We start from the raw sequence: 13,366 nt of genomic DNA on the forward strand, positions 1-13,366 counted from the left end.
AATGGCCTCCAAACCTAAATTAAAGTCTTAATAAAAATAGAAAACAAGTTCTTATGTTAAATGCACTTTAATATAACCTAAATGTAGGCATATAAGTATAGGGCACAAGAGGCTAAAGTCACATAAAGACACATAGATAGCACAAAAACTCACCACAGGACATTTGGCTAGTCTTTTGCGAAATCAGCAGCAACAAGATTGATTCTACACTAGGTTAATGTAATATTTAATTTTGTAATGTATGATTTATGTAGCAAATGAGCAAATAGTTAAAAATAACAAACATATTATGACAAGTGTCTCAGTAATTTTTTAGTTTTGTTAAAAGTAATTAAATCAGTTTTGCAATTAGTAAGAAATGTGTAAAAGTAGAGTATTTGTGGTAAAATAGCACAATAAATGTGCAATTAATAAATCAATAAAGCAGAGGTCAAATGCTGTGTAGCCACCTGACTAGTGATTGGTCTTTGTGTAAATGTCCACAAAACTAGAAGACTTTCAGAATATATTTAAGTGGTAGACTATTTTAGAAAGAAAAATGTAAAAGATGAAAAAAGAATCAAGGAGAATCAACATATTATGGATTTATTATTAATGTGTGAATAATATATAATAAATGTAATCAATAAAAAGTAACTTTAGTCTTTATGAGTACTTTAAAATTTAATTTTTTACAACTCATTTTTATAAGCTTTTTTTTTTAAATAAAAGAGATACATACAGTGGTGTGAAAAAGTGTTGGCCCCCTTCCTGATTTTTTATTTTTTTGCATGTTTGTCACACTTTAATGTTTCAGATCAAACTAATTTAAATACTAATCAAAGATAACACAAGTAAACACAGAAAAATGTGACAAGACTCATGTAAACAGGACAGGAATTTTTATATTTAAAAAAGAGCACTGCTGTAAAATAAATTATTTACCGCATCTAGGTATGAGAAAACACCTATTAATACAAGTAGCTTCTGGAATTAGATTTCCATAAAGGTTACATCTGTCTAAATCGTCATTACGATGTCAGGTGCGTTCAAGTCACTTTGGTCGGAACAAGATGGGGATTTACCTTTTCTACAAAAAACTACTATTTTTAACAATATGACGAATAAAGAATATACATCATAGTGTATTTGCTTTTTTCTGTTTCTATTAAATTTATAAAGGTGATGTAAACTGATTCATTATATATTCTATGGTAATTATACAATATAATATTTTGTATATGTAACGTATAGTTTTATTGTACATTAAAAAAAAATAATTTTAACAAATTTACCGTCAATACAGACACATCCAGGGTAGAGTGGCCAATAGTATGTCCCTGCACAACCGGAGAGGCTGCAGTTTCAGGTTTTTTTTTGTAACAGCACCGCCAACCAAATTGGATCACCAAAGATGGACTACAACCAGAGTGAGTAACGATTTTCAATTAAGTTTTATTTTATAACGTTAAAATGATGCAAAGCTTACGTAGCCAAGAATTGCTATGAAATAATTCCCACAAATTAAGATTTGTTTGCTAGTTTTATTGATTTTTACAATGTTCTTCATTTCACAGATGGAGTAGAGTTCATCTGTGGCATTCTTTTCATAGAGGCATGTAAGTGTTCCTGGTATGTGTTCCTACTCCTGCACTTACAAAATCTACTGTATAAACTGCATGCTGGTGGTACTTGTGCATGGACCCATGTATATTGGCTTGCTGTTCAGTAGTGGTATATTAGTATGCTTAAATAAACCATTTTTTTTCATAGGCCATCATATATGCCCTGGCTGTCGTACGGAATTTGTCCTGGCAGGAGGCTGAGCAGGACTTGCTTTCTTATCCGGATTATCATTACAGGTTAGAGTTGTATATGAATTATTTATGCACAATGCCCAGTGCACCCTTTTGTTACTGATATTCCTACAGTGGAAGATTTTAATAGAAGGACCGATGGTAGCACCTGCTATAAATCCTGTATTTATAATACATTAGGGCATTATAAATAATTATAAGAACAGTTTTAAAGGTGCCATAGAATGCATTGATACAATATTTTAAATTGTTCAATGTTCTCTGATATCCACATAGAAGGTTTATGGCTTAGGTAAGGGCAAAAATTCACCAGAAACAGTTTTACAAGTCCAATTACAACCCTCGGATTTTCCCCCTAGAATGAAATGGTCTGTTATTGCCTTATTTGGAAGGTTCATGAATAATAATGATGAGCTCTGGTCTTATTGGCTGTTTTACAGAACGGCTGATTTAGCTCTTACACACAGCTGTATGGAAACACATAAGCAAAATATATTTTTAATTACGGTGCTCGAGCCGCTATTTATATGCAAGACAATTTTTTACTTTCACTTTTGAGATTTGCCTCGCACATGCTCTGTGTAACCTTATACTACAGCGGCAGTACTTAGCACATTTGACAAGTTTAGATGCTGTCAGAAGTGATCAGGATCTGCAAATCATTCGCCATCGTCCGCACAGTCATCTCTCGTTACTCTGTTTATGCGGTAAGTGAAATCTTATGTACTGCAATGCAACAGGCTATCGCTAGCAAGAAGCTAACTGTGTCCCGCTCGCCTTATTACATTAGAACGCCTTTCTTTGTTTTCCGTACCTTTCTGAGTACAGACACCAAACCATCCCTGCACTTAACATCTCCTGCACAACCTGCACATAACCTTTATTTCCGTGATCTGCCATTTTTGCTATTGTCCATGCTTTTTTTTTTCCACAATAGCCTAGCTGCAGAAGTTCTGATGATTGGGCGATGCAAATGTTGGGGGCGTAACTATTAACAATCCTGAGACTATAACATCATAGTCAGTGTTATGTTGAAATTGGCCTATTTTTCAGTGGTCTTTTGCAAACACTAGATTTATATAAGAAGGAGGAAACGATGGTGTTTAAGTCCCATGGTATGTCATGTCCATGTCCAGAACTGTTATTATTCAACTATGCCAAGGTAAATACAGTTTTCCATTCTATGGCATCTTTAATATATTATAATACTTATTTGTGGTTAAGGGTATCATGATTTATTACACACAATGAACACGTTGCATCCACTTAAATTCAATGGATTATATTTCTCATATAATGTATTGTAGGTCTCATATCTTGCCAGTGTTAAATTTCTGATCGGCACAGTAACATAATACATCTTATTAGTGTTTTTACTGTAAAATAACATACAAAGTCTTCATGAAAACATTCCAAAAGGCTTTATAATGTGGTCTTATTACTAATAAGTGGTCTTTGTCTGATTTAAGTGAAGTAACGTCACTGTACTTAACGCAGACAAAGACCACTTATAAATAATAATAATAATACTATAAATAATAATAATATTTTTCCTCAAACAGCCATAAAATCTGATCTTAAACTAGCTCACAGCATAATTAACATTAACTTCACAGGAAACACTCCTAAACACTCACAAGATTTAGCAACATACTGTTCAGATCTTAAATAAACAATGTCAAGATATGAGATAATCATTATAAATTCAGTGGATTTATTATGGTATTTATTGTGTTACACATAATCATACTCATAAAAGTATAATCACTAATGTGTAAGTATTATAATTGTTGTTATGATTATTTATGAGATGATAAAACACATTATAAGGTTTTTTATAATGCTTTAAGCATTAATTATAATTCCTTAAGAATACCCTTATAATGTATTATAAGTACAGGCTTAAAGTGCCCCTATTATGCCATTTTAAAGGTAGTTAATATTGTTGTAATAGTCTCTTAAAACAGGTTTACATGTATGCAAGTTAAAAAAACACTTTAGTTTTCTCCAAAATTAGATTTATTTTTACCCTGTTTCTAAATGATTCGTAAACGACTCGTTTGAAGCAGTTAGAAGAATCAGTCTCTCTAAACCCCTCCTTTCAGTGAGCCCTCACCGCTGTGATTGGTCAGATGGTGCAGTCCTTCTGGATTGGTCTACCGCTTCAGCGCAAAACGAAACGCCCATTGGCATAACTGAACGACAGCTGCAGAGACCTGTTAATGCATAGAAAAGATAGCCTCGATTTTACCCTATCAATTCGAGCCGGAGTCTGACGATGAAACTGTTGAAGTGTCACATCGACAAGAAACTGTTTTGCAAGCACGACCGGAGCAGGACGTTTCTCAGTGGGTGTCATATGTTACAATTTGCTTTTGTAAGCGAACCGGACACATCTCTACGTTGTGAACTTCAACACTGTACAATCCATAACACTGCGTTAAGCCATCGTTTATCATTATCATTACTTAAACTAATAAGACAGACAGACAGTCAAGCTGCATCAATCACAAGACTTTTTAGACTACATTGCACTCACAGCTGAACAACAGAACTACAGAAACGCAAGTTAGCCGGTTACCAAGACATGTGCGGGGTTGTTACACACCATAACATACACAAAGACGTATTTTGAACGATCGCTAGAAAATACAATTATTAATCATACTTACAGGTAGAAGTTCAGAGGAGCAAGCCGGTCCAAATAAACTGGGCACTGATCCATTTTTTAAAACCAAGCGTTTGGTGAATCTCGCGTTGTAACGTTACTCCCCAAGATTGGAAAAGCAGTCATCAGTAAAATGACGCGAACACAACACAAGATTGGCATTGGACTGCTGAGGTGTTGAAAAAATTAATGTTAACCACTCATTCTTGGTAGTTTCATCTTTCGGAAGGGCATATAAAACAAATTCACTCTCACAGGCTGTCACAGCGCAGGGCGTCTTCTTGACATGATATAATCCACTTGAAAATGGTAGGCCTACTGTTTGTGGGCGGGCAAGTTGTTCGCGAAATTGAATGTGGGCGGACATTACGCAAATGTGTAGCTCGTGACGTGTGGCCGTTACAGAAAAAAGATTCGAATTGCTGACGACTCGTTTAGGCGAATGTGAGCCGACTCTTTTTTTTGTTAGACAAAAACTTTATTTATAGTGCACTGTCGGCGTCACAACTTTGCAGATAGTTTATGTTCACATACAGCTACATGACACACTACATGAAATATCATATTTGAAAAGGCATAATAGGGGCACTTTAATAGAAAGTGTTACCAGATTGACAAACAATTGAGGAAGAATGGAGAACAATCAGTTTGTGGGTATTGCTCTTATATTACTTAAATTTGGAGTTTAGAGTTAGATGTCAGTAATATGATTATTCTGGTTCTCTCTCCCTCTCTTCACAACCCCAACAATGCATAAGTGTTAAATCAGAAATGTATATTATATAAATATACATTCTTTAATCATTCTTGAGTCTTGTGTCTTCCTCTCTACCGACTTTTAAATATCTGGCTGTAATTTAATGGCTGCAACTGCTGATTTCATTTAATTCCATCTTTATTTATACCTGATAATGAGCTACTTAAACTTAAAGGGGTTCATTAATATACAGTATATTTCAAGAAACTAAAACTAAGATACCACACTTTTTCCGTTGTTTAAATATTGAAATACATTTTTCCTTTGTATTTTCAGTGTAAATTAATGTAAAATTGTGACTCAAAAGCAGGTATTACACACTTTGTAATATGTAACATGTATATCTCATTTTAAATGTAAAATCACAATGGAAATAAATAATGTTCCTGAGATTCAATATCTTTAAAAAAGTGGACAAACAATACAACAAACAAAACCACCAGGGACCCAGAAATGCAGTCCTGAAACTGCAGCCTCCACTATATCATCTAATCAGTAGGTGGCACTGTCATAAAAAACTAGGGTCCTAAAAATGTGGTCTTGAAACTGCAGCCTCTCCAGTTGTGAAAACGTCTACGATAACTTTTCTGAACACATTTAACTTTTTTTTTTTTTTTCACAGAAAAAAAATGTACACAGTCCTTAAGGGGGGCGTTTTCTCCCACTCTACCCTATAGAGAGACAGAGGCCACGGCCTAAATGAGTTGTTCTGTGTTTTTAGCTTGTTTACTGTACACCTTGACACATAGCTATGGCAAGCCATTTTAACCTAAAATATACAAAGCGTTACTCGTCGTAATTACATTTTTACAAGTAACAATTCCAATTAGAGAGCTCTACAAATTAATGATTACTAGTAAAAATTCAATTACAGAGCTCTACAATTCAATTTTTACTAGTAAAAAAAACACATTAAAGATGTTTAATTGCAGAGCTCTCTAATTCAGTTCTTACTTGTGACAACTGAATTAGAGAGCTCTCTAAATGAAATTATTACTAGTAAAAACTGAATTAGAGAGCACACTAATTGGAAGTATTACTAGTAAAAATTGATTTAGTGAGCTCTCTAATTGTAATTGTTACTAGTAAAAATTCTGTTGTAGAGCTCTGCAATAAAAAATGAATGGAAGTCAATGGAGACATATGACTAGTAAAAATGAATTTGTAGAGCTCTCTAATTGGAATTGTTACTAGTAAGAATTGAATTAGAGCTCTCTAATTGTAACTGTAACTAGTAAAAACCGATTTAAAGAGCTCTCTGATTGGCATTGTTACTAGTAGGAATTGAATTATAGAGCCCTCTAATTGAATTGTTACTTGTCAAAATGCATTTACGACGAGTAACGCTTGGTATATTTTAGGCTAAAACGGCTTGCCATAATAATGACGTGTAACATAGGCGGACATTATTAGGCTCCATTATTGCTGAATGTCTAAAATATATAAATAAGGAAAAGCCTAAAACAGGCCCGATTATATTTATTTTATAATTTTATTTTAGTATTAAAATTATAATGTTATAGAATATACTATAAAATTATAATTATAATTACAAATTATACTGCCATAGAGTATATTAAAACTAATTATTGTAGCTGCTTATATTATCAGATTTTTATGTTTCTCTGCTCTAAATATCTTTAAATTTTGAGGATTTGCTGCAACGCAATTTTGTCCGATATGCGAATTATTTATTAGCCTATTAGTATTTTAATCCATATTGCAAATGCTTTAAAAACACCTTTAAAAATTACTTTATTGCATTCCAAATGCTTTTAAAGAACTTTTCAATATACATGTTATCTTATAACTTTTATCTTAAATGTAAACCATGAATTTGTTGTATTCCCTGTGTAATGAATCTCTTACTTACATTGTAGGTACGTCTTGTTGTTTATGATGAGAAAAATCAAGAGTTGCCCGCACTCAACAAAACTAGCAAGACTCATTTGAACGCTTCTGATTAGACATTGCATTCCTAAATTCAACAGAATCGTGTGTGATTGGTTATAATACGCAACACTGTAAAAACGCCTAAAAAAGAATTACAGTGCAGATGAGCAGATCTTAATGTAATGCCGCAATTGGCACTTTCTATTCATTTTCATTTTATTAGCAACAGACGTAATATATTGACATTTTTTGTGCAGGGGAATATGTCCAATTTATTGGCATTTTTTGCCCCAGGTCCCCGTGGCCAGGGTAACGCCTGTTTCACACATACTCCGTCTGCAGTGCATGGGTGCGTATTTTTTTCCGCACCCATGTTACGGATCAGAGCGTTCACACTGCACGCGGTTGCTGTCTGTCAGTGTGTTCCAGATGCGGTGCGTTTGCAGCAGTGCAGCGATCGTTTCGGCACAGAGTCTATTTTTGCTGTGCTGCATTGCGTTGCATGCGCTGAATTAAAGTGACAGCGCATTGTTCGCTGTAAAAATGAACATGGATTGACACGGAAATGTACCATAAATGCATATAATTGCAGTCTACTGTGTTTCACAGTCAACACGTGGCTTTTTGGCTAGGTTTAGAATAATGCAGTTTTAAATAAACAAGGCAACATAATAGATGCACTTGTCCAGGTAGAAAAGTTCTTTAAAATATGTTTTTTAATAAAGATTTAATGCGAAAGAAAGGCACAGAGAGCCGACTGTTTCTGTCTGTGGTAAGTTTTAATTTAAAATATTTGATGGCCCAATTTCTATATGAAAAGGAAGCTATAGCCTACCTATTCTGTGTTTAAATGTGTTACAACTTGCTTGAGCAACTTAATACACAAATCTAGAAGTCAAGTGCATTAAATAATAGCCTACGTCGTTTATAATACGTTGAGTTTAAACGTGAATATGTCTAGTGTTATTGTATTAGTGTACTGTGATAAAAGAGTATCCCAATGCTGAAAAAGCACGTTTGGATTTGAAATTAAAATAACGGATATTAATGGTGTGTTTGTGGTAAACACCCGCGGATCAGGAACGGACTGCAAGCGCGTCCTGTGTGAAAGCAAAACGAGTCCGTGCTGCCTCTGCACAGCATAGGCAACGCACACGGACTGCACACACACTGCATACGGAGTATGTGTAAAACAGGTGTAAAAGGCTGTCTTGCCCACACACGCTCCGCCTATGCGAGTAACGTTTAGTATATTATAGGCTAAAACGGCTTGCCATAAGAAGCAGCTTCCGGCATACCAAGACAATGGCGAGCCGAACACGTTTTCTTACTGACAAGCCCCTAACTCGGAAACTTCCTGCTCAAAGAAAATTTAGAGTTTCCCACTCGTAATAACGACTTTGTGGTGGCGTTCGTGTGCGGTTAACTCGTAAATACGATCTGTCCGACATGACTTGAACGCAAAATTATATTATTAAGTTCATATAACGGTAGCTGCTTGCTAACGAGCTGCTTACAAACAATAACAACGAGACACTCAACTTACTTAGTTATATTTGTAAGTTACGTCTGGGACGTGAAGTTAGTGTCAAGTTCACATGATATATTTTAAAGTTTAAAAGTCCAGCTCAATTCACTAGCCGAATGCTCAGGTTCTGCACACAGGCTACATCAGCTACCTTACATGAAACCGCATGTAGGATAAGTTAAAATGTGTTAATAATAGCTCCTTTACTTACCAGTTAATTGCTCGACAGGATCTGTAAGTTGCTCCAATTCCAAAATTTAATTTGAGTGCTTATCTAGGCTGATCAATTTGCTTTTTGTTTTATTTACTGTTTATTTATTTATTCGTTTATTGGCGGTTGACCACTTATTACCGCCACCAACTGGACTGGGGCGTGAAGCAGCGACGGGGAACAAGCCTTCCTTCCAATCCTGTTATTTTGAGATAATATGGTATTTCTCTCTGCACTCTTGACTGTTCTGAACCACAAATTTGGTTATATTTAGATCTTCAATTTCTTAATCAACTCATCTCTTTCTTTGGTATATATTGTACAATGTAGAAGTACATGCTCAATAGTCTCCGCTTCACTACATGATATAGTACACAATCCAGTTTGATGTTTCCCTATTATAAACAATGAGTGATTTAAACCAGAACGTCCTATTCGCAGTCGTGTTATAATAATATCTTCTCTCCTATTGTTCAGGAAACTTGGTTTTTTAATGTTGTATAGGGGCCTGCCCTATATTTCCCTGTCCCACAGTAATTTTCGGCCTTTGTTGGGAGTGTCACTTCATATGAATTTTACAGTTTCATTTGAGCATCATATCACAGGCTACTGTATGCATAAACCTCACGGAAACTTGTCAAAATAAAAGTAACAAAACTATATTTGTCTTGTATTACTTTTTGTACAGTATAATGTAGGTGTTTATATATGTGACCCTGGACCACAAAACCAGTCTTAAGTAGCACAGGTATATTATATATATATTATATATATATATATATATATATATATATATGTATATATATATATATATATATATAATATATATATATATATGTGTGTGTGTGTGTGTGTGTGTGTGTGTGTGTGTGTGTGTGTGTGTGTACAGGTCAAAAGATGATTTTTTTTCTTTTAAACCAAAAATCATTAGGATAATAATTCAATATCACATTCAATGGAGATATTTTGTACATTTCCTACGTTTTTTATTTATTTATTTCATACATAATTTTTTATTAGTAATATGCATTGCTAAGAACTTCATTTGGACACATTTAAAGGCTATTTTTCAGTATTTTGAATTCTTTGCACCAAAGAAATATTTGCATTTCAGCCAAATATTGTCCTATCCTAACAAATATACATCAGTGAAAAAAGCTTATTTATTCAACTTGTATGATGATGTATAAGTCTCAATTTAAAAAAAAAATACCTTATGACAGATTTTGTGGTCCAGGGTCACATATTTCTATTTTTGGCAAATTTAAATAAAACAATTAAATTATAAAATAATAAATATTTCAACAAGATTTAACTGCTTAATTATAGAAAAAAAAATACAAACATTATTATTAAAACTTTAACTGAATATTAATTTTTCTTCCATGCATTAATTTGAACAGTAAATTGTTTGCCAGAAAATAAAAGGGTTTAATTTTCATTTGATTAAAAATAAATGTTTAATGCCATCATTGGATCAGAAAAAAAAAAAATAAAAAAAAGATTGTAGGGCCCTATTGTTCCAAATTTTGAAATAGAGAATTTTGGACTGAAATAAAGTTTTTCATTATTACACAGAAAGTATGCTAAAGTACCGAAAAAAAATTACCATTGCCTGCTGGCAACCCCCACACTCCCAAAGCTGTAAACCTAGGGGAAACACTGCAAACTCCATCTCTGCATGTTGTTGTGAGTTTGAGTTTATAATAATGTTAATCTGGAAAACCAATGTGTGCTATTTCATCAGATTTGTAAGATAAATCATTTATAAACTTATGCTAACACAGGAGAATACATCAGTATCTTTCTTATTATGCTATCTGTTCATCACGATTTCAAAATAAGTTTAACATTTCTGTCATAATGAAATGGCCAAATATTAAGGATCAAGTGGACATTTGAATTAAATGTTTGTTGTCAATTTTAAACAAGGAATAAAAAAGTTTGACGCGAGAAACAATAGTCATGCCGTTGGCGCCCTCTGCAGGCATTTGTTATAATACATAATGCATAATGTACATTAGCTCTACTGTCATGTTTTTGTTTTGTTTTTCTCAATAAAACCATATGACAACTTGTTTTCATCCTTTTTTTTTTTTTTTTACCTTCTAGTTACTTGTCTAGAAGTTACTGTCTACTCAACCTACTCAGCTGCCGGTAGGCTGAACAGTGCTCTTTGACACAATAATTTACACCATTTAGGGATAAGATCTCAAAGCAACTTTTATTCATAACATGTAAAAACACTGAGTTAGCCATTTAAATGTTTATACTCCTACTTTTCATTATTTTTTACATTTTTTGTCCTGGTCTTCATATGCGCCACAGATACAGCAAGCAACATTCCCAAGAGGCCAAAACTCAGCACTGCTGCAAAAACTTGGTAATGTAGAGTCGGCCCATCAAAACATGCAGACAATCCTAGTTTTTAGTAAATAAAGTGAAGATGAATAAACAAGCGGTTAACCCCAGGATTAAGAAGGGCATTTTGCATTAAAGGGGTCATCGGATGCAAAACTCACTTTTACATGTTGTTTGAACATTAATGTGTATTAGTACATAATGCAGTTTATGTACACAACCACCCTACAATTATAAAAATCCATGCAGTGTTATTTTCTTAATCTTTAAAAGGAATATCCCCTTTTTAAAATCAGGTTTAACGTTTAACAGATTAATGTTACTTTCCTTGTTGAAAGGAAAGCGCTGAGCCTGATCTACATATGCGTCTATGTTCGTGCAAATCATTAGTGATGCAGCTTTACCCACAGCAGAAGTGAATATAAGGGTTTTTTATGCATCTTTGCAAATGGCCTTTCTGAAAAATGTGCTAGTTAACAAGTTTCGCAGCTAAATGCGGCTAAAGTAAACATTACAGCTCATCATCCCATGGCAGAGAGGGGCGGGGCGAGCAGAGCTCATTAGCATTTAAAGGACCATGCAACAGAATAGCTCACTCTAAAAAGGGCTGATTTTGACAAGGTAAAAAGAGTGTTTTGTACACTACCATTGAAAAATTTCAACCAAAGTATGTTATAGACTTCTCATTAAGACCGTAAAAAACCATGTCAACTTGTGGAAAATGGGCATCCGATTACCCCTTTAATACAAAGAACATGACTATGCAAGTACATTTAGACTACAAAATTAGGTTTAACAAACACTTACAAACATTGATTTTACTCTTACCATATGCATGATGAAAAGGTTTTTATTTACCTTCTTGGTTGGCTAAAAAAAAAAACACAAACAGAAATGTAAAGTTATCACACTGATAATAATATTTAACCCTATTTATTAATAATAACAAATGTTGACACTTACTGTATAGTTGCACTCCTTTGTCAAAATCCAAGCGTTTATGATATAACGTTGCACAATAGTATGTGGCGAGATCCCTGGTGGAGACATGGAGAATTCTCAGTCCAGTTGTCTGCTTCTCCATAAAACCCTCAAAACGAGTTTCATTTGAATTAAAGACAACAGACAGTTCTCCAGTATGTTTCAGACTCGTGACCATCAGAACCATCAGCCGCCCCTCACTCATCTTCAGCCAGTGGATGTCACTGTATAAAGACATGTTGCACATCAGTGCCACCGCCTCTCCAAGTTTAACTTCTTTCAACTCTACTGCTTCCAAATGCTTCATAGGCCAAAGGAGGACAACTGACAGACAGAAAAAAAAGACAATTTCAACAATACTTACAAAATAAATGGTCAATTCCCAGTTCAGTAGAAACCTGCTAAAACAATTAAAGTATGCATTCCTGTCCCTGGTATGGAAGGAATTAAAGATTTCAAGACTCAAAATTCATCATCTGCAATTATTTTTATAATTTTTATAATTTAGAATCTGCAATTGATATATAACACAATAACAGAATATAATAGTTGGATTTATAAAAATGACCATGCCAAAAGCTTACATACGCTTTGTTCTTAATTCTGTGTTGTTACTTGAATGATCTACAGCAGTAATTTTTTAAGTGCTAGTTGTTCATGAGTCCCTTGTTTGTCCTGAACAGGTAAACTGCCCACTGTTCTTTAGAAAAAATCTTTCAGGTCCCACAAATGCTTTGGTTTTTCAGCATTTTTTTGTGTATTTGAACCCTTTCCAACAATAATTGTAAGATTTTTGACACTAATGCTTCAGAAGGAAACCTGATCATCATTGAATCCGTCCTCTGCACTTCAATTACCATCTGGTTCAGCTCAGCTACCAATTCTGATCTCAGAAGACTACGTCGGATAGTCCGGACTGCTGAGCGAATCATTGGTACAACCCTCCCTACCCTTCAAGATCTCTTCTTATCCAGAGTACGAAAAAGGGCTGCCAAAATTACTCTGGACCCCTCACATCCAGCACACTCACTTTTTGAACTGTTACCATCCGGTCGGCGCTACAGAGCACTGAGCACTAGAACGACCAGACACCGAAACAGTTTCTTTCCTCAGGCAATCCATCTCATGAACACTTGATCGTGGAACATACAACACTATACATTCTTTATTC

The sequence above is a fragment of the Garra rufa genome, chromosome 6 (assembly GCF_049309525.1).
Source record: "Garra rufa chromosome 6, GarRuf1.0, whole genome shotgun sequence".
In the NCBI taxonomy this organism is placed as follows: Eukaryota; Metazoa; Chordata; class Actinopteri; order Cypriniformes; family Cyprinidae; genus Garra; species Garra rufa.